The sequence below is a fragment of the Hetaerina americana genome, unplaced genomic scaffold, assembly GCF_022747635.1.
Source record: "Hetaerina americana unplaced genomic scaffold, ioHetAmer1.1.p SCAF_9, whole genome shotgun sequence".
Taxonomy (NCBI): Eukaryota; Metazoa; Arthropoda; class Insecta; order Odonata; family Calopterygidae; genus Hetaerina; species Hetaerina americana.
Genome location: NW_027287538.1, coordinates 16,741,588 through 16,765,151, shown reverse-complemented (window position 1 = coordinate 16,765,151; position 23,564 = coordinate 16,741,588).

Here is a 23,564-nt window from a genome sequence, read left to right as displayed (position 1 = left end):
CTTTAGATGGCTCTGGTCAAAGCAGTATATTTCTCCATAAAGATAGTGCAAATATAACCAAAAATACAAGAGCTGAGAGAGAGTGTCACACGCAGTTCAAGCAATGCAGTATTTGACGAGTATATAACTTGCAAAATATTGGAATTTTTTTGCGATATAGTGAATCATCCAGAAGGGTGAGACAAAGAAGTCCCTTCACCGAAAGCGAACGGATTTTATAATATAATCATCCAATTTCCTGTAAGGTACTCGCGAAGTTAAATTTTTGATGTAGACATAAATACAATGGAGCATTATAATAAAAGTGCATGCGAATTGAGAGGTGGTAGGAGAGTCAATTGCTTCCTCACCGGTTCACCTGACGAAAGCAGTAGGTGGTGTTTTGCGGGTAACCCTATCCGCAAATGAATAAAACTATATCCAATTCTAGCCCAAGCTGTCACACAGAAAACACCTTATTTGAGGGTCAAAACAAGAAGAAAAAGGCGTAGGATAGAAGATATGTTCTGACGGAGTCGATTATAGAGGCATTTGTAACAGTGTTATCTTGATAGCTGACATAAACTCAAATATGGATCGAGTTATTGAAGGCTGGATTTGGAGGTTAAAGAAAGGATCAGATTATAGCCACGATTACCCAAAGAGACAGTGTTCAAAGGATGTAAGTTGCGAAGAAAGATTCTCACTCCATAAAACTTACGGCGTGTTCGCAAAATTTGCTCTAACACGAGTTGTGTTAAATGTTTAAAATCAATTGTGTACAGCCGTTTTGACTCTGCGAATCTATTACAGGCTTGATAACCAAGGAAACACCCGAGTGGAATTCGAGAGGGTGGACAAGTTCAACTACTACCCCCCTGCGGATTAGTTATTGACGAAGAATTTCCTTATCTCGGTGGCTTCCCATATAGAATAATTGGTGACGCGGGAATTAAAAGCACTACACTCTGGAAAGAACTCTTGGTGAAGAAATTCAGCAAGGAAAATAAATGTTAGAAACAAAAGTGAAAGGATGCTTCTCAATGAAGAGGGAATCAAATGACCAAATTCAAGAGAAGTTTTAAATATCGAGGAGAGAACGCTTTTCCTTGCGAACTCGCCGAGGAAATAAAATGGAAAAGATTTTTTGGGACGATGGCTTTTGAACTGCATTCATGGCGGAGAAATTAGAGAAGTTTGACTTCAAATGCATGCTCACGTAAGTGGACATGAGGTACCCTCGTCTCATTCCAAAAATTCTAGATTTCGAAACTGCTCACGAGGTCCAGGGAAATTAAAGGAAAAATCTAGAACTTTTCAAGTCTATTAAAAATAAGAAAATGAAAAATACTGGCGAGATTGGTGGATTCTTGCTGCAATTTATGTGACACTATTATTTTCACCGCTTTCATAACCACATCATCAACCAATGAAACCACCTTCAAGTATCCCACGTGTTTTTACTCCAATAGAGATACCATTTCACAGGGGTTGGGGTAAGGGGAAACGAGGAAATGGGGAAATTGAGGCAAATGGTTGCGTCTGCTCAATCATGTTCCTTGAAGAGAAAATTTTAGAAAACAATCCAAGTTTCAATGTGCCAACCCTCTCCAATTCTATTTTAAGGTGTTCTGATTTCAAGTTGGATATTCTGGCTTTGTCCTCACACTCCAGATAGAATATACTGACTATTGAAATAAAAACTACTTCTTGAGAAAAAAATTCTTTTACCCAATTGAAGACGAATGAATTGAAAATGTACAATCAACATCAAAACGCGATCACGAAATTAACTTTTACAAAGAAAGGTAGATATATTTACAGAGTTCACGAATTAAAGCTCGAGTGCGCACAACTCCATGCTATGTTTCCAGCTTAAAAAGGCAAATAACTTGAATTTTTGTCCTAGTAGGCAACAAAAACCAAATCCCTTGACAGAGACATGAGGTGACATCACAGATGCGTTCTTTGCGTACGGCCCTAGAAAATAAATTTCGTCACGGTAATTTGATAATCTGATAAATGCACCTCTGTAGTGAAAAGAAGAAAAGTCTTCTCAAAGAAGGCATTTGAAATTAAAAAATAATCTTTTCTTTAAGCAAACAAACACATAAAATTTGAAATTAGAAAATTCTGTTCCAAAACGTTCATTCAGAGTTAATGGATATGAAACTTGGACATTGGTAAAGAGGAAAAAAGCTCGGTTGGAAGCATTAGAAAAGTGGATTTGGAGAAGGATAACAAGATATACGGACAAGAAAAGCACCATAGAAGTATTAAAAGAAATTATAGAGGAATACAATGCCATAAAAGAGATGGAGAAATGGAAAATTAAAGTTTTTGGACATATTCACGTGCGTTAAAAACTTCCTCCAAAAGATAATTGGGGGGGCGGGAGGTAATAATAGGAAAAAAGGAAGAGGAAGGTCAGCAACGAAGTTTATTGATGATATAAAAAGTAATATGAGAGTAACAACATACAATGAACTGAAAATAACTGGAATGGAGAAAGAGCAATGGCTGAAGCGACAAGGCTCGGCCTTCAGATGATGATGATGAATCTGATGAAAGGACAACGCGCACTGGGTTAATGAATACGCAAACAGCCAGCCCAATACCACCACTGGGTTTTTCACCGCTGGTCATAACTCGAGGAAACCATGGACTCAATAAATACTTTAAGGAATATATAGCGACTTGTTTATAGACTTATTAGTCGAATCATTAGCCAATCCGAATCTTGGTAGACACCTGTAGGGGACCGTCCTATTTCTAAAAGAGTTTTCGCGTTCATCAAGTTCTCGTTGCACCGACAAGACGGAAACCTCCACTAGGAGTTATATCTCTTCTTCTCGTAGTATTGGAGAGATGAGAGGGTGCATAATGGTAATCGATGAGACTTAACACATCTAATGATACGAGAGACCTACGAATGACACCTTACCTGCGTAACGTAGGCAAACTCTCATTCGAAGGACTCAAAAATTGTTTTTTAATTACTCCCTCCTCTACTAAATGTTTGCATTTTCAATCGGCAGAGACTCAAGAAAATACCAGTCCAACCGAAGATACGAATTTTATTTCAAATTTCTTAATTTTATTCTAATTTTCGGCAGAAAAAAAGGAGAAAGATTAGAGAGCCTCACACGCAGGCTGAGATCAAATCTTTACACGTATTAAATATCAGGAAGATAGCAATTTAATCAAGCGCGATTATGGTGGCAAAATCACATCCCAGTTGACCCAAGCGAGCAGGATTAATAGGCAGGTTATCCAAAATCTCCACATCATACTTTGTCTCGCCTCACTAAGGTGGCACACCAGCACATCCACCGGGACCCTCTCCCCTTACCACTTGAGAAACCTGACCTGGCCACTTTTTCAACTCCCCCCTTCACCGCGTAACCCTCTGATTTTCTTCAGTGTCGACCCATGGAGTACTGACTTCACTTTCCATTATGTTAAAATCGTTATTGTTTCTCAGAAGCATTAGGTGATAAGGAAATATCGCTTTTCAGCAAAGGAGTATCCTTTTCTCCAATTCCTAATGTAAACCATTTCAAGGTCATAATGGATTCCTTGACCTTCTTTCCACAGCCTGAGCTGGCACGCTTTTGGGGAATCCTACCATACTACACTATTGTATTCCAAATCAAAAAGTAACCACGTAATTTCGTCTTACTTCCCAATGCAATTCAAGAACCACTACTATCAAACAAATTCGCTGAAATACGTAATAATATTTTTGTAAACGTGACAACGAGGTACTACATTCCCGTTATCTACCCACAACCCTCTCGCTCCAAATCATAAGCCCTCCATAAATTAAGATTAATTGACAATTTCGTTATCACGATGACATTAGCCACACTGTCGTAGCATGCGACAAAACCGACTACTCTTGTGAAGCGCTGACCAAATCAAAGACCCATTCTCCTACATTCCCATTCCGCATGACCCTATACCAAAATATCAACCCTACATCGTCTCCCTCCTGAAATGCACACGGACCGAGTCAAGGTCTCTCGCCCCCTGACATTGCTATTTTCTCCCATTGCAATCCTAAAGTCCCCCTAATTTTAGTAACAACCACCTAAATTCCCCAAAGTTCTTCCTAATTACCCAATTGTCTCCACCGCCATTTATCTCATACAATGGACTTACGTACGTAATCATTGACCATCAACTACAAACTGCGAATTCATATTGTAATGTCAGACAGATGGATCGATATACTCGTATTTAAAAACCGACGTACAAAAAAAACTAATCCATTATTTTTCGCTCGTGAAATTATATTGAATAAGAAATGGCGGCAATTAACTTGTTTCCTGCACTTTGAGCAGATATAAGGTCAAACCTTTTTTGGGTCTTTTCCCACAGCATATAATTCCAGAAAAATTGATGAAGTTCAACATCCAATTATTTTTTAAGGGAGATAATGTACGTTTTCACGGGTGTCTGTCTCCTTCGTGGTTGCTATCAAATGTGACGAAACAGACTAAAACGGATCGTTGGATTAAGGTTTTACACTACCTCAGGCCCCATTCGTTCCATTTGAAAGTGAAATGAAATAAAAAGTCTCACCAGGTAAGCAAATCTAAAATCCAGTGCTTGTACTCTAGTGAAGTAGTTGTGCAGTCAAAAGGCTGGCCGAATGACGAGCCATTGAGGAAAATTTTGAAATGAACATACAAACAAATCGTAACTAATGGAACTTGACTCGAATCCTTGTGGACAGACTGGATAGGTTACAATGGATTGGGCCGTGCATAATGAACCTTACAGACGTGACTAAATGCGACAGAAAAGATGGTATTTTTAATGCTCAAGGCATACATTTGGTCTCTTGTAAGGCCAAATGTTTAAGCTTTCGTCGTACAGTGATTGGATAACTTAAGCATTTGGCCTCTTATGACGCCAAAGGTTTAAGTTATCCAATCACTGTGGGAAGGAGTTCTTCAAAGTAATCCAATCACAGGCGTCAACGACCGTACATAAGGCATAATAAGTGAGAAGAAATCGAATTGGATCTAACGACATAAATCACTTAAAATTCGTAAGACGTAGTTTTTGATCGGATGGGTGAACTTTATTTCATACAAGACTCCCGACTTGTTTTCCATCCATAGGATTAGGGGTTTCTTTCTTAAATATGGATTTAAAGAAAAGTAACGTTTACTACTTTTATTCACAAGTAGTAGTAGTAGTTTTGAGGGGAGGCGACCGACAGCTAAGGTCATTTGCGCCATAGGGGAAGGACAGGAAAGGATGAAGGGTGGAGAGAAACCCGGCGTCGGCATTAGCCTACTCTTTACGAAAGGCGCCAAGGGGTCCGCGGCTTAACGTCCCATCCGACGGACGGCGTACTCACTCAAAGTGCCCTCCACAAAGCACCTCAAGTAGGGATCGAGATACCTCTGAAAAATATTCAACACCGCCGGGATTTGAACCCGCGCCCTCAGGGTGGGAAGCCAGTACGTTAGCCCCCGCACCATCTCGATCCCCCTTTTATTCACAAGGCCCGGGTTTTAACGAATTCTGCCATCATCTAAAGATGATGAAATACTCGAAGATCGAAACCCAGTTCGTATGAAAAAAAAATATAGTGAAAATCATGCTAAATATTAATTTTCTCCGATTAAGAAAAATAGATCACCCTAATAGAAACTATTAGCCTTAGCGGTCTCATTGGTAAATGGAGTGAATAAGCCATGATCTGAACTTATAGGGAGACCATACGTGTTAACTGGTACGTACCGGCATGTAGGTACCAAAACAAAACCGTAAGTATGCAGAGGTAGTTCTCGGGCTGGACTGCGTGAGAGACATTTTTTGGCTCAACGTTTCTCTCCCGTTGCAGGGAGCGTCTTCAGGAGCGAAGAAGACGTTCGCTCCTGAAGACGCTCCCTGCAACGGGAGAGAAACGTTGAGCCAAAAAATGTCTCTCACGCAGTCCAGCCCGAGAACTACCTCTGCATTTCTCAACAGCTGCGAAAGCCTACGATCTACGAAAACCGTAAGTATTTCATTTTAAATTGTCCAATACCAGAATCTCCCTGAGCCACGGAAACGCCGTTAATTTGATTTATTATAGGTGATTACGTTAGCGTATACCTAGACTTCGATTCGCAACGACTGGAGAGTTACCAGAAGGCATTTGGTTTTGTCCTTGTGGCCCTAACTCCTGATGAAGACTAACACAAGCTCTTTAAGTGCGTTATTACCTCCAAAGTGGATCCAGCGTCACAAGGGAAAGGGTGTTTGGACCCGGACCTTCCCTCATGACATTGTACCACGCACGAATGCATACGCGAACACATAAATCCTAAGGCAACATGCGATTGCCGAACAGCGCCCAACATGCGAGACGAACCCCCCCCCCCACACCGTATTATTTGGAGCGGAAATAAAAGTTGCAGCAACAGAAACAAAGTTGAATGAGGTGGTTTTGGAAGTTTTTGGCAAATTCCTCCACCTCCTCATCCACGCTACGTTCCTCCTTTCCCCTTGGCCCGACTATTGGAAACTTAATTTCCAGCGTTCCCACGCTCCACCACGCCGGGGTAAAGAATTAATTAAAAAAGAAACCACCTCCAGCTCCTTCCTCTCTTCCAGCCATTTCTTTCCCTTATATCCATACCCCCACGCTCGTACTCTTCCTCCCACTACCCCCCCCCTTTACCTCCCTGAACCTCACCCTGCCACCAAATGCAGATAACGGCTACCCCCAACCACCGTCACCCTATCTCATCCCCCTCCCACAACACACACACCCAAACCCATTCCCCCTCCCCCTTTCCCTCCCGCGTCGAAAGTTCTCCAAAACTCGATCGCCGAACCCTTCGTTCTTTTTTTATTCAGCATCACAATGTTCGCGTCTTTATATAAAAAAATTTAACTCGCGCCCTTCATTATTTTCGGTTGGAGAGCGAGAGAGGAGCAAGTTCGGATGGGATTTTTATATAAAATAATATCGAATGGGCCATGCTACTTTCTGGGGAGGAGGATGAGGGACGAAGCGATGTGGACGGAATGGGGAAAATATTAACTTTCCTTTCGAATATGTACCATGGCCCGTGAAATCAGGCGGTGTCGAAAATTTTTAAAAGTGCCTCGGAATTATGCTCCCACTCGAAAAACCTAGACTGCAAAACTGTGCCTTCCACTCTTTATTGATGGAAATGGGTCATGCGGTGAAGTACTGTTTCCGATGAACAGGACTCATTGAAATTTCATTTTTTTCAGATTCTATTAATTAAGCGATTCTCGTGCGCTCCGAAATATATCAGTTCGCTTGCCACCAATAGGTTTAAAATGCTTCCATTTCTTCGAATCAATCACTCCTCAAGACGGTAATTACATTAGGCTCCATTCTATGATATTTTCATTGCGGAAATATTATCCGGCTCATTTACAACAATTTTATGACTTGAAAAAGGTTATTTCAGTCGTACATGGGATTTTGGGTTTGAACTATAACTAGCCCTACGAGATGAATTCAAGCGTGCTTTCCCAGTCAATTCGGATATTGATGATTTCTTTATATTTTTATCACATTCAAAATGAAACTTACCACATAAATTACTGGAAATATTCGCAACCTTCTGAATTAATTGGCTAATGTAAGAGGTGTCTTAAAAAACCAAAAATTGAAAAGGAGGAGACCTAGATACATGTGGATTGCATCAACATGCTATTTTTCCATACCGGTTTTTAATTGACGGAGACGGAAAGCTAAATCTAGGAATTTAATTTCATTCGAGTTGGATAGTGTTTATCGAAGTAGTTCTCTTAGCAGAAGAGTATTTATTCAAGAATGTATTTTCCTAAATTCAGCATTTATTTTCCTGCTGATGCAACTGGGGGACTAGTACCATATTTTTGATGCCGTGCAGCTACTTAAGTGGTATCTACTTTAGCCATGAGTTCAATAAATAAGACATATTCGAAAAGTAGGGACCGCTCACTAATACATAAATATCGGTGGATTAGAACCATGTTGTACGCATGCAGTGACAGACCATCTATTGATTATTTCCGAAGCTATCGAGATATGTTTGATTCAATTTTCGTTTGCCTGTTGGTGAATGCTGATAACGATGACCGAGAAAATGGTTGCTTCCACCAGTTGCAAAATCTGTACTGTTATTAGTATCAAGAAGGATGAAATCGCTCAACATATGGACCAAGAAATTCGATCTGATTGACGGTTTCTGCTCCAGCTGATAAATTTTCTCTTGTTGGACAGATCACTAGTTACATAACAGTTACAGAAAAGCTCCGATATCACAAACTGTGTTCAAGGTGGATACCGAAAATGTCTGCCGAACAATAAAAAGGCCGAGAATGGATGATGATTTTTGGACCGCTATCGACATGACGGTGATGACTTGACCTTATATCCAACGATTATGAATATCCTCTTTATTCACTGGAAAAGGTTACTTGGTGGACCAGAATTCGAAGATGAAGAGGAACTCAAGACTGCCGTTGTCAAATGATTAAATTCCCAGGAGACGAAATTATATGTTGAGGGATTAAGACGCCTGGTATACCGCCACTAAAAGTGCGTGAGAATGGCCGTCAACTAAGTAGAATAGTAAAATAGTGTTGCAGAAAGCTAAAACCGTCAAGACAAAAATTTTCTAGCTAACATTTTTTTAATATTACCAAACAGACCTAACTTAAAGAATAGCCCTCGTAATATCTCATTCACCGCATCGGTTTTCGCCAATATTGCGAGAGTTCCGTAATCTTTCGTTGTAGATTTTCATCATGTCATTTTAAATTACATTTTTTAATCATACGTCTATGTTTTCCGGATATCTGATTGTTTAAAAGGCTCGCGTTCGCACGTTCGAACTTTTCCCCAAAATTTATATTCCAATGCACAACGCGTTTCAACGTTACTACGTAATTTTCAGGTATGCACACAAATATATAGTTTCATGCATAGGGGAAAAAACTAGTAAAATACCTAAACGGCTAGTCTCTCCTTTTGTGTATTCTAAAACAGATTACCTTCCAAAAAATCATCCTCGCCCATACTTAAGTTTTCAATTTTTCCCATTCCTTTCCTCCCACCCCCACTCGACCTAGTCCCGTTATATTGTGAACCGCGTGAACATATGTTCACATTTGTACCTAAAGTTGACGAAGTACATGTGACATGGTAACACGCAGTAAAATTGAATAAAAATGTTCTGGTGAAGTAAATATCAGAATCATATGGTCAGATTTTCTCGGGATCGAGTTTTCCAACTGCTGATTGCGAACTCTCTACGAATACACAATATTAGAAACGACACACCAGCACTCTTACCATTTGTGATTGCTCACACTCAAGCGTACGTAAATCGCAAACATATTTTTAGTCAATATTCATCCAAGGATATGATAACAGCATACCGAAGGTACGCCAATCCCATTTCATTCCTCTCATAGCGATCCCCAAATTTAAGCGTATCTATTTTGACTCGTTTCAAAGTGTTTTTCAATTTATAACATATTCATATGAAACATTAAGGTGTTTGATGAGAAGCATTAGCAGATAACAGCTTCTTATTATGATTATTTCATTTCTTAGTCTTTATATGGCATAATAAGACGCAAGAAAGAAACATAGCCTAATTGCTCAGTTAAAATTCATTCAAGACTTTTCTAATTGATCAAACTTATAAAAAAGAAACTTTCTCCTTACAATCTTAGCAGATTGAATCGAAATGAACCTTTCCATACGAACGTTTTTCAAGCACCAAAATTTTCAGGGCCCTAAGTTCCTTAACCCCTCTTTCTTAACACCTGTTTCAATATTGATTTAATTGTTTTGAAATTACAAACCCTACCGCTATAATGACAGCAAACAAATATCAACACAAGATAACCGCACATAACGTAATGACGCTCCCATTCATCAACCACACCTGATCTTATCGTTTTCTGGGCATATATTAGGGAAATCGAACGTAAAAAATAATAAGGTATTATCGGGTAAAAAGAGTTTTTTTAAGACAAATCCGTAATACGTACGAAATAATTTCCCTTAAAATAGGACAACATTGACATTTAATCGTTTGACACTATTTGCTCCCCGACTTTTATTATTATAACCAAGTAGTAGCGGTAATTTTGGGGGAGGCGACCTACAGCTGAGGTCATTATCGCAATTCGGGATGGATGAGAAAAGATGGAGATGGATGGATGGAGAGATATCCGGCGCCGGAATTAGCATACTCATAACGAAAGGCGCCAAGGGGTCCGCAGGTTAACTTCCCATCCGACGGATGTCGTATTCACTCAAATTGCCCTCCACATAGCACCTCAAGTAGGGATCGGGATATCGCTGAAAAATATAAGCCGTCTCCAGGATTCGAACCGGGGCCTTTTGGATGGGAAGCCAGTACGTTATCCACCGCACCATCCCGATCCACCTATTATAATAACGTCATAAATTTCCGTGTGATGATCCATCTTCAATCAACGACGAAACGAAAGCTTATTGTATTTCTAAATCATTAAAAAAAACCAGCAAATGACATGCTAATAACAAAAAGGTACTCATAAGAAGGATTCACAGATCAAAACAAGGATTTAGTCCACTTCGTAGTGCGGGTGAAAACAAGGAAAACCCAAGCATATATGCACTAGTAGATGTCTCATCCAGCTTTAAGAGTGCTGAAAAAGGTATTAAGGAAAATACAGAAAGAAAATATTAATTACAGTAAAAGGGCCAGAGAGGAAGTTAAGTAGCCAATGTAACATTTCGTGGGAGAGTTATACAGTTATACCTGTGTATGGGATAAAGTCATATGTTGGATTCTACGAACGTAGGCTGTATACGTAGAGGTTCTCTTGACATGAGATTATTATAGAGATTAGAAAAGTGATTAGGATGAAAAGAAGGCCGACATTTTGGATTTCGTGGGAGAGGAGGCATATCAGTTCCTATGCTAAGTCAGAAGCCAAGACAGCACATGGCACGGGGTTGTGAGATGCGTGGGAAAGACATGGTTTAGGATCCGGAGAGAGTAACGGGAGAGAGAATCTTGACCAAGAAAGACTTTGTAACGAAGTATTTGCAGATACGCAAAGGATGTGAAGGAAACAAAAAAAATCAACGCTCCAAAGACGAAAAATGGTACACACTGTGCATTTTTTCCCTCCCTCATCCGGAACGCCGAAAAACAAAACCGTCCGTGTCGATTCCCATTGCTATGGTAGAACGATAAATGCGAATGAATATCGCCTCTCAAAACCACTGCCATAGACCATGTGCCATTTTCCAAATAGTCGGCTCTGGATGGTTTAAAAAAAAACACGGTGGAAAAATTCATCAAACGAATTGTGGTTCGAACTGGCGTCCAAAAGTCACACCGAAATTCATTCGGTACGGCATTGAAGAATAATAGAAAAGCGAATGTTTAGAAAATAAAATGTTTTATAAATTACGTTTCATTTGAGTTAAACTTTACGTAGGATATACGAAGGGGTAAAATTTGAAAATATTTAATCAAGAATATTGGTGTGAAAAACGAGTGTAAGTATAAATAATAAACGAATATAAAAAATATAGGGACGAAAAGAAAAATGATCGATAAAATTGTGGGCCTTACCTAGATCGATAGACTACTATTAATACAAGGTTCGTCGAACGTCTTTCACGTCGCAAAAAAATTGCAAGTTCCAAAAGTTGCAATTTAACTCTACTTAGTTATTTATAGATCAAACATGCATGACAATTGTGACTCTTATAAAATACTTATGTTAAAGTTTACAAATAATATTTGTGAAAAATATTGCTTACGTCCATTTAATATTTGACTTCATCTGGGAATTAATATACCATTTATTATTGATGGTGAAAAACAATCAATGCTCATTTCATTAAATTACTTGTGATCAAGCAGTAGCTATTGTTGAGTACACCGGGAAAACAATGGGTGATAACTGGGATTTTACGAAGACATCCAGAATATTACTCCAATATCCGCAGAAAAATGGAAGGGACAATTTAAAAAAATGCTCAAATATACCACGGTACTGAGATGAACTTATTTTGTTTTTCTACACACAATCTGCTGCTAAAGAGAGAAACCGATATGAATACCTATGAACCCAAAGGTTTTTTCACTTATTGAGAACTGATACTTCCATCTATCACAACCTGCAACACCTTCTACCTACGGATTCCGTGATGTATGGAGAATCCACCATAATCATTTTAAATCCCAATCAATGCGCTGGGTGATTTATTGGAAGTAAAACGTTTTGAGTTGACAACAGAGAAGGGTAACAAAACGCCTTTAGTTACCCGAAACGACAAGAAGCAACTTCGGGAGAGCTTCTCTACCTCAAATAAAGACATTAGAAGGCTAATATCGATTTAAAGAAAACGTAAGTATTTTTCTCTTATCACACTGAACTAACGCTAAGCATTGTATGTAAGTACACAACTCAAACATGAATCAATCTTTTAGTGGAAAAGTCTCAGTTCCATCAAATTTAATTTTATTCCCTTTTACTATCCCTTGAAAGAGTCTTTTCCTTCTCGAATGTTGTATATTCTCAAATGTATTTCATTAGAATCTATGACTACATTAGATACAATTACAGTTGACTACGAGAGTCATCGGAAGCATAAATACCGAATCAATTGTTGTAAAGTTGCTACCGGACCCAACGACTTACTCAACCGGCCATCAACGGCACGACATTTGGTAAAGGACACTTCTTTCTACGCGAGGCGTATCTCTTGAAAAGTTCTTTCATAGACGTCCAGATATTTTTAAGCTCACTGCCAACAGCACACATAACTTTTCTGGAAAAAATATAATGTGCGATTCCTGAAAATGGAGGACCCGAAAAATGACGAAAATTCCACAACAGTAACTTTCATGTGGTCTCACTCCCTGGAGAGCTTAAAATACGAAGAGAATTTCTAAAATCGATCGCGGTTAAAACTGATGGTTTTTATGCCGTGAAATTCTTAAATGTTTAATGCCGAAAAGAGGTCAGCGTCTTTTTTTTCAATGGCGCCTTTAATTCGGCCATGGACCTTGGGCCCCTGCCGTTCAATTCTAGGTCAGCCCCATGGATTGACACCACCACGACGACCCAAATCGAATTGAACTGCGGAAACCCAGGCCCAATGTGTACTGGAACAAATCCAGATCTGTACTCGAGGGACGAGCGTCCAGGGCCGGTAGTTGGAACGCATTTGGAAGTGAAGAACATCTCGCTGCGGTGTTGTACGTCGTTTTTGATGTGGGGGGAGGTAAAGGCGGAGGGCGGGGAGGTACAGTAATATGGGGCGGCATTTGATCCCCAGAATAGGGGGAGATCAGGCGTGCAAAGGGATAGTCGGGAAGTTTGAAGTGGGAACGACTTTGGAAGTCGGAGAGGTTCTTAACGATTGGTCCTTAAAAACTCCCTTAAACCAGCGAAATCCTCATTGATATTTCACCACTCGCAGTACCCGTTACCCATGAGCGATGTCCATCATCTTCGCAATCAAAGATTATCAATCCTATAATCCTGTTCACCATTAGTTGAGAGTGACGTAAAAGGATTTTACGAAAACTTACTTGTTTTTCACCAATGAACGAGACCTCGAGAAAAACTTCGACGCAAACTTTCCCATAACGGCGATCACCGAGGGCATGTGAGAAATTAGCCAAAGAGAGAGGTTCAGGAAGCTTGAAAACTCAGGGAAAAATCTGTCTGATGTATCTCTCAACTGACCTGGAACAAATTATGGGAATGGCTTTTAGCAGTCTCCAGCGAGTCTATTGACTCTTCGAAATAACATCTTTCATCGACTGTTTTCGGTATGACAAGAAATAAAGAATTTGTTGCAAATATGGATCAATTTAGTCTATTGCCTGAGTAATGGTTACGCATTTCCTTTGATACATAATACGCAGTATTAAGTGTTATCTGTTCTTGTGCTTATGTATAGGAGAGAAGAGCTGCGTTTTAAATAGAAAGAAACAAACATGTAAATTAAACTCATATTTATGCCATGGCATACAAAAAATTGTCCTTTAGTATAAATATGACTATTCAATGACAAATACACAAGCCAATATTTCTTGCAAAACAAACGTTAAATTGTAAACGAAATTACTTTTGTAAGACTAATTTTTCTACAGGAATATCTTGATGTAGAAGAACTTCCGTAAGTGTGGAATTAGCTTTTCTCTGGCCATAACGACTCGTAAACATTTTCATGCCATTTTTGTTACACATCTTGGACTGAACGGATAATTTGCGACAGGACGATTTCAAAAAACTTTTCTTAACGCAAAGGATACATAGAAAAATAGGAGACAGATGTAAAGTAATGAGATATTGTAAGATGACTTCAAAATGAATGTTTACGGTAACATTTTTATAATTAAGGCCACAGAAGTTTTATGAGTTGTAAACTGTCTTTATATTTATCCAGAAACTGAGGAGAAATTGGAAAAATTTTCGTTTGCAGCACTTATTAGATAAAGGAAAAACAATTTAAATCTTGATTTGAAGTCCTTCCTCATTGTTGATACTAAAAAGGATGGTTAAAATAAATCCAAGCGTGTTCTATTCGTTTCTCACGCAACAAAAAGAACGATGGATGATCATAGGACGCCAAAGCCTCTTTATCTTGAAAGCTTGACAGAAGCGTATTTTCCGCACAATATTTTTACTATCGTTTACGCTGGCAAATATGCCCCGGTGTGATGGAGGCTAAAAGGATGTATGGGCAAAAAGCTTCCTCCTACCTCCTCTTTTTCTTCCCCTCGAATCACCACGGGAAGTGCTCCTCGTTCCTCGGAAGTAATGACAGCGAATCCGAACGCGACGGAACATGAGGCGAAGTGAAGTGAGCACCCTATAACAACAGATCTGGTTCGATCCCGGGACGTGAGAAAGGCACCGCCCCTGCCTCCCCGCCGACGATGCCTCCGGGTATCGCCGCCGTCGGCGGTTCACTCGCTCGTACTTTGCATGATAATACGCGGGGGCGATCATCTTTCGCCCAGCTCCACGGCGAAGATGTGCTTTGCTATCACCGCCGTATGGGTCTTGTCTTCTGTTACTCGCGCTGCATGACAATTAGGATACACGCCCCAGAGATCACCACCTCCGTCAGTCTTCACGACTCGAACAACGGTGTGTGTATCTGTGCGTGACGTTATGCTCCGAAAATCTCAGCGCAGGGCTCGGGTTAAGTTTTCATTCGCACGATGAGGGATAAGGCCAATTTGCGATAGATAAATAAAGGCTAAATTTACGATAGCTTCCCCTTTTCGTGAAAAACGAAGAGAGAAGTCCCGAATCGCCTCATGACAGACGACAAATTAGGTGTGTTCATCCATCTACATTTGTAATTGGTTTACCAACATGCTATGTACCTCTTCCACTCAGGTATTTCGTCATTGATTAAGGACATTTAGGAATACAAGACATGTTAAAAAAATATATGAAACTGGTCTTTCTAAGCACGAACTGCTAAACGGATAACAATCAGTGAGGTTTCGCCTTATAGCAACGTCTGTGACAAGTAAAACATCGCCTTGTTCATGGTATTGTCTTATCTTGTCTCCGCACAACAGTGATTCTTGTCTGATTTTGCACGCGCTTGCTGCACAAATTCTTATTCCGATGAGAATGAATTTTTTGTGTGTGTGCATTGAATTTTGTTTTAACCTTGGGTTTAGTGCAACTGAAACCTATGCAATGATTGAAAAGGCATTTGGAAATTAATCTTTGAGTCGGGCACAGTGTTAGGGGAAGGGGAAAGGGCCATCTTCCGCACGGCCCAAAAAAGCTTGAATGGCGCGAACGAACGTGAAGGTGATGTAAAAGTTTCCTTCAATTGGGAAGGGATTATTCATTACGAATATGTTCCCATAGGACAGATAACGAATATTCAGCACTATATAGACATTATGAGAAAGTAAAGACACACAATGTTTCGGAAAAGACCACAGATGTGAAAACAATTCTTCGTGTTTTCATCACGACAACGCACTGGCGCACACATCATTACTAAGCGCACACATCGTTACTAAGTTTTTGGCCGAAAACAGCACATTGATGATCCACCCAACAACCCTACTCTCTATGTCTCGCTACACACAAGTTTTTCCTATTTTATAAACTAAAATTCACCTTGAAAGGACACCGATTTGAAACTATTGAAGACATCTAACAAAATCGAACCGCAGACTTTAAAGGTTATCCCGAAAGAAGCGTTCCAGACGGAATTCGAAAGCAGGAAAAAATGTTGGGAGCGTTGTCTTGGCAGCCGAAGGCGGTAAGTATAGTTAAAGACTAACTAAGAAAATCAAGTATTTATTGAAACATTGTCAGCTTTTTTTGGATAGACCTTGTATTCATAGCCGTGCATGAATATAAAAAGGCCCATTTAACTTTTGTTACCACTTTTGCCTCTTCCGCAACAAATGGTGGGACTTATCGGTCTTTGTTGGTATGATGATTCTCCACCGTCAGTACATGAGACTTCTTGTTTCCATTTTCTTTAGAGGTGTGAAATTCAACGTGGCACCACGCTTCACGTCAACGTCTCTACGCTGTTACTTTACGATCGGGAATTGAGATTTGTTAGGGCGGATTTGAGGTTTAGGTTGCGAGAGAGGTATATTCTGTGTGACCTAATAACAATAACTACTGATGACTTGATTTGCCTGAATACTCATCACAAGAGCTTAAAACTTGCATTAAAACGAGCTTAATGCGGTAATTCAATTGTTAAAAAGGGAATTCAATTGTCTTCCTTGTACTCTAAAGATATATCATTATTATATTTCAAAACCGCTTCCCTGAAAATCTGATGACAAAAGATAAATGAAAATATTTAAGTCTCTATGATTTTGTTTAAATTTTTCTATTCCCTCAATTTCTTCAAGGTTTAATCCTTGAAATTTAATGAGAACTGAATATTTTTTAAAGAGCGGCGGTAAAATGTGCACAAATTGCTATATTTTCTCTCCAACCACGACAGAGAATCTTTAATGACTTCCATTGTTATTATTACCTTAATAATAAAAAGAGTTTTTCGAGAACAAGAAGAAATTGAGTTTGCTATATCATTACTCTAGGTAACGATGTATGAACAAGTAATGCGATGCCTTTAAACTGAATGAGTTGGAGCGAAGTCAAATATTAAACACTGACTATAACCTTCATAGAGAATTTACCATGTCTAGCAACGTAAATTGAAATAGTTAAGGATACTAGCTATGCATTAACAGTTTGATAATATGATAATAATAATTTTCTGATTATATATTTTTAAACAAAACGTTTATATATATATATATATATATATATATATATATATATAAAACAAGCTTTAACTGCAACAAACAGTATAAGAACACATAAAAAGATCGTTATTTCTTAATCATTTTGGTGGAATTCAACTCCGTCTCCATTGGAAAAAATAGAAGTAATGTCTATTTCTTCCGATGAAGACGGAGTTGAATTTCGTCGAAATGATCAATAAATAACGTGTAAGTGATCTTTTGATGTGTTCTCATGTTGTTTATTGCTGTTAAAGCTTGTTATTCAACACTTCCGTGTTACTTCGACGAAATCATCTACATAAATATATATATATATATATATATATATATATATATATATATATATATATATATATATATATATATATATATAATATATATATATACATACACAATGTGTTTTTACAAAATATTAAATCAAAAAATTAAATAAACATAAATTTAAAAAAATCACTTTGGTCATGCTCAAATACTTCACTAATAGAAGAAAAGATTAAATTTACCTGAAGGCCAAACAATTTTAAAAAATTACCTTTTGTCTAAAAACCATTATCCGTTACTCATAACACAAAGGAATGTCATGTTTTCCAAAAGAATTTTTTCAGCAAAATTCCAGGCAATCAGGCTCGCCATAACAAGACAAGTTTCCTTACTATGACTTTGAATGAATCAAGTCGAATAATTTAACTACGCCATTGAAATTAATCGCGACATAATTTTTTTTTCAACCCGACCCGACGACACCCCCAAGAACGCGAATCGCAAAGAAAACAAACGGTTACGTGAGCATTAAGCCAACCGTGAAATTCTGAAAAATAAATTTCCTCCCAGATTATGAACCAGCCATCCGCCAAGCGAGATTTTTTCACCAAGAGCAGAGGGGGGGCTGGAAGGAGAAGAGATCGGGCGAGAGCTTCAGGGGAACTTCTACAAATGGGGAAGAAAGAGTGAAGAATTTGAGCGGGGGAGGACCGGGGAGAGATGTGGGGGAATAGAGCAAACGCCACCATCATTCCACGCCCCCACTCTTTCACGCTCCCTTCCCTCCCTCGTGCATCGAAGGGCTTAATAAAGCGAGTAATTTCTATTTCGAGAGAAGATTGACTTGACGCTATTGAATACTTAATGTATATATAATCCTCCCCCCCATCCCACCGAACCAAATCGAAAAGAATTATTATTTGGACGAGAGATGGTGGGAAGATGGGAAGGGTCGAATGGGAGGGTGGATATTTGAATATCGGGGAAGAAGAGGGGAGGGTGGGATCCCCATATCCAATGCCATTCCCTCCCCATCGCCGTTCCCTTGGCGGAATAAATCTCCCGCGGGGGCCCTCGCCGTTCCCGCAATCCCCCACCTCCCATTACCCCAAAACCCCTTCTTCTTCCGGCCACTTACTCCCTCCCCCTCACATCTCCTCCTAGCCTCCCTCCACACGAAATCGCCGGGGCCAGGGGCAATCTAATGCTGCTACGGGCATTTCGAAGCGGCCCGGCTACAACCGCGGAGGGAGCAGGGTCCGGGATGATATTCCATTTCAAAAATCGACGATCGATGTGGTGATAACATTTGAGGTGATGGCTATTCTCCGGAATGGCCAATCACGTGGCGTGGGTACATCGATTTTAAATGCATATCAGGAAAATCGAGGACGACAACATCGATATAAAAGGCGTACGCAAAGTCCAAGTAAATTATACTCGTATTCACAAACCAATCAGCCTTTGCCATTATTAAGTTGGCTTCGTGAGTGATGGTGGACCGAGTTGCCCCATGATTCCATCTACATGGTACAACCAAGACATTGGTAAAAATTGACAGAAAATATTGCACGCGAATATTGTTTCAACAGACTTGAATAATAAGCTCTGGTTCTCCAAAACCATTTCAGATTAAAAAATTGAACGTCCATCGTAAACATTCGATGCATAATTCAGATACTTCAAATTCTTCATTTATCTCCACTAAAATACTTGTCATTAGTCTTGGAAAAATTGATATAATTTTTAACAATGACCGCACTCGTAGCTAAGATTGTAATTATTTAAATAACAAATAACTATTAAATGAACGGAGAAATGTGTGGAAGCCGTTATGATACAATGGAATGCCAACACGTGAATGTGTCCAACACTATAAATAGCGTTGAAGGAAATCAAAATATGGTATAGTAAAAAAATGGAGTCGAAAACGTCCTTTTAAGCTAATGAAGCTCTACTATTGTTATGTGTGATGACGGGTCCGGAAATTTTATTGAATACATCTCACTGTTCGACAATATATCTCCGATCGCTATTCCCAGTTTATGCCAAAACACTTTTTCCAGCCGGAAAGTTTTGTTACATGTGAATCATCTCCCCTGTTCTTCGAAAGCTCATCCCTTTCACTTTCCCATCTATCACAGCTATCAATATGGAAATGCTTTCTAAGGCATGTGCCCTATTCAGTTCGCTTTCCGTTTTCTCACAACCTCGAGGATTTATCTCTGTTCCAAAACTCCATCCAGCACCTCTCCATTTGTGGGCGTTTTCGACCACATTCACGTCCCTAGAATCCCTAAATATACGCGGTTTAACTTACATCTAGTCCTAAATTCATTCTCATGCATCACTCACTGTGTCAAAATTATTGCCTTGTCATTCATCTCTTCCCAAAGTAGTTTTAGTGAAATTCGGAATGCATAAACATATATACGATACGATAATACAGCTTACATGAAGATCCAAATACTCTGAACTCACGAGAGGAATATTACGGATTTATCATTAATATTTCACTTCTATTATTTATTTTAATATTTTTGACTCTCTAAAATAAATAATATATTTCTATGACCTTAATCATGGTTTCATTTCCATTTGATTTAGGTACACATTTGGCACGGTAATTGTGTGTCAACCCACAAAAGCGGTATTATCGCTACAAGTACTATAAAGAATGCCCTGACGTAGCTATAATATGCTTAAGATTCTGATATTACTCCGATTTTGATTTTTTAAATTTTAATTGTAGATTTCGTAGGAACTACAAAAAAGTATTCGGGCATAATAGAATACTTATTGATAGCGAACAAATTGAATTTTGCAACTACAGCTGGATTATCCATTTTTTAATGTGCGATCGTTCGGAATTTTCCCTCTTAGATTAAGGATTACAAGCACTGCACTTTGAGACATAAGAATACATTTATTACTTGTTCGTGGAAATCTTTAGCATAGGTCGTTATTAGTAGTGAATTTTGAACCATTTCATATGTCAGGTAATTCATATGGCAGAGGCAATATATTAAATTGGTGGCAATTTAGTTTTCAATTTCTTACAGGTAATCTACCGGTTAGGATAGGTTTTACATGGATACAACTACCAAATAAATATATCGTCCCTCCTAACAAAACACAACTCAACATCTTATACTATAACAACCCCCTCTCTACTAAGTAAACATTTTGAAAATATTTGATGCATGAAAGAAAATATTTTATGATTGACCAATTTTGGGAGTTCTTTTAAAAGGTGCCCATCATTTTTATGGTTGATGGTTTTCAATACAACCCCCAAAGCTTGTCAATTATGAAAGGTATTCGTTCATACATCAAATATTCTCCAAATGTTTACTTATTAGCGAAATAGAAGATGATTTTTCTAAATGGGCTTCCTTCTAATTTCGTCCCCACCCTTTACTATGATAGAAGTGAGAGTACAGGGTAAAAGACTTAGGAGGGAGAAAATAAATAAGAATTTTGTAATGCGCGAGTGAAGCAGGGTACAATGAATGAAGAGTGGAGTAGAATATTTGTGGTAGAAAAAAAACCATTTTGTAAAAAAAGTATTTCAAGAGTAACTACCATAAGTACATTTTAAGTGACCATTCAAAACCTACCCATCTAATGGGCGGAATAATGACAGAAGACAGGCACGGGCACAAATACTTGTACGACGCTCTTATCTCTCCAACCTGCCCAAGAGTAATCTGCGGCACTTACTCCCTGCCCGCAGATAGCAACTATCTAGGCAGCGGGAGGGAGCCACTATCGGACCGGCCGACATCACCACCTATCCTCCTCCCCGCACTGCCTACCGGGAGCATCCCTTTTTGATGCATTATACATGCAATCTGTCGCCACCTCCCTTCCCGAAAAAAAAGTCTCCATTTCCCCAACACACACACCAATCCCACTCCCCTCTCCTTGACGCCGCCGGAACCTTAAATTTCCTCTCCGTTTCAAAACCATCCCCTCCCACCCACTCACCCTCCAAAACTCCCCCACCTCTTTCGTGTTATTTTTTCCTTTACCATTGCCTTCCTACCTTGCCCGTCCGAAGCTCATCCCCTCCCCGATTCCCTATCCCGGCCAATAAAGAGATTGTCTGCCCCTCCCAGAGGTGGGGAGATTGGCCCCAGACCTTCCCTCATTCCTATTCCCGCCCCGCTACCTCCTCTCCCTCCCTCGTTTATATATACGTATATGTCTGCGTGTATGGGTTGAGAGTTTTGGGAAGGGCGAGAATATAGTTGTCACGGCCACGGGATCTCCTGCCCACGCGTGGGATGCGAGGCCTTCCCACACCTCTCCCGTCACCCCTTTCCACCTAGTCCCACCCCCAAAGAAAAAAAAAACCCCACACCAACGTATAACCACCCCGGTCGCCGCCTCACCCCAACCCCCAAATATCCCATCGAACACTTCACTCCCCTTCCGCCACGCCACTTCTGGCTTCCCTACCCATTTATATATTTCGAAAAGTTTCCCCCTTTTTCGTTTTCTAAATGGGTATGCACATAATTTAAGTCAGATTGCGTTTTATGTTACGCTCTCTAACTTATCCTCGCAGGGTTTGTATAGGATGCGAAGGACTTTAATCTCTCTCCCCCTTTTTTACCGCGTCACGGGACTGGGACGATCGTAGTTATTCAGTGTGTCCATCTTCAGTCCCTCTCATTTTTCCCCATACATGAATGGACTCTTTCAAGAGAGAGAGGCACACCAGTGTTTCCGTATTTCCTACATAATTCACCTTCGGATCAATTTCTATGAAGGTTGTTCAATAAGTAACACCTCGTAAGTATACTGAGATATGTGGGAGGGATTCTAATGTCAAGTTATATTTTCCTGTCCATAAAAATTCAATAATATACTGGATTATTGAATTACGAGAATACGGAGAATCAATCCAGCATATTCTACCGTAACAACGAGAAATTCTATTGCCTGAAATAGACGACTGCACCGAAAAACAACATCTTTTTCAAACATTTTTAAAATACATATCTTCGATAAACACTTTTCCTATATCCGGGTTCTCTTATATTATTTCAAGATAAAATCTTAGCTATGCTCAAATTTATCCTATCCACAGGAATATTTTCAACATAAATTCCTGGATTTCGGAATAAATATAATATAACTTACCAACTGAAATTTCGTTTCAAAGGAGACTGCTACTACTACGGCGAATTTAATAGAGTTTCAACTGCAACCAGTAGATTACGACCTGTTTATTTTTATATCATGTACGGTTCTGGTTTGGAATGGTCATTGATGAAAGGACGGATAAAATATAAAATATTGTGATAAAAAAATTGTCCAATTTAAGCTTTTGAAATCAAACACCGGGAAAATAGTCCTCTCGGCTTAACTGAATACCACAATTAACTATGAACTTAATGATTACTCTATTCTCATTGATTTATTATTGATATATAAACGATATTCTATATAAATACGCAATTTGTCATGAAGTTTTTGGTGAGGGATGCAATTAAATAGAACATTTGCCTAAGATTCGAGGGCTTCTGGTTTCATCTCAATGCATGGGTTGACGAGAAACTACAGCAATAATACCAAAGTTTAGTTTGATAGGTCAGGGTCCACTTATTCTAAGCCCTATACACTGCGATCACTTTCAATACAGTCTCTACCTTTCCCTTTGCCGCCTATGGTTACCCAAGAAGAGATAGAAACCGAAAAAATACAACTTGGGTGAAGCTGAGTGCCAAGAGGCGACCAAAGGGACCCAGACGTTGTGTACCAAATATGCTGGGCACCAAAACGTTCTGTGACACAGCAGGAGGCTTAGGAATAGAAACGAGCTCACCCTTATAACGGATGTTTTCACAGATGAGAAGATGTATTTTAGGGTGAATACATCATTTGTTCAAACGACCTTCGAGCCAAACCCGTGAATGACTTTCGGTTGATTGGGGTAGCTACCCGAACGGTAGATAAACATGATACATGTTGAGGTGGCAGCTCATGGAGGATGATTTT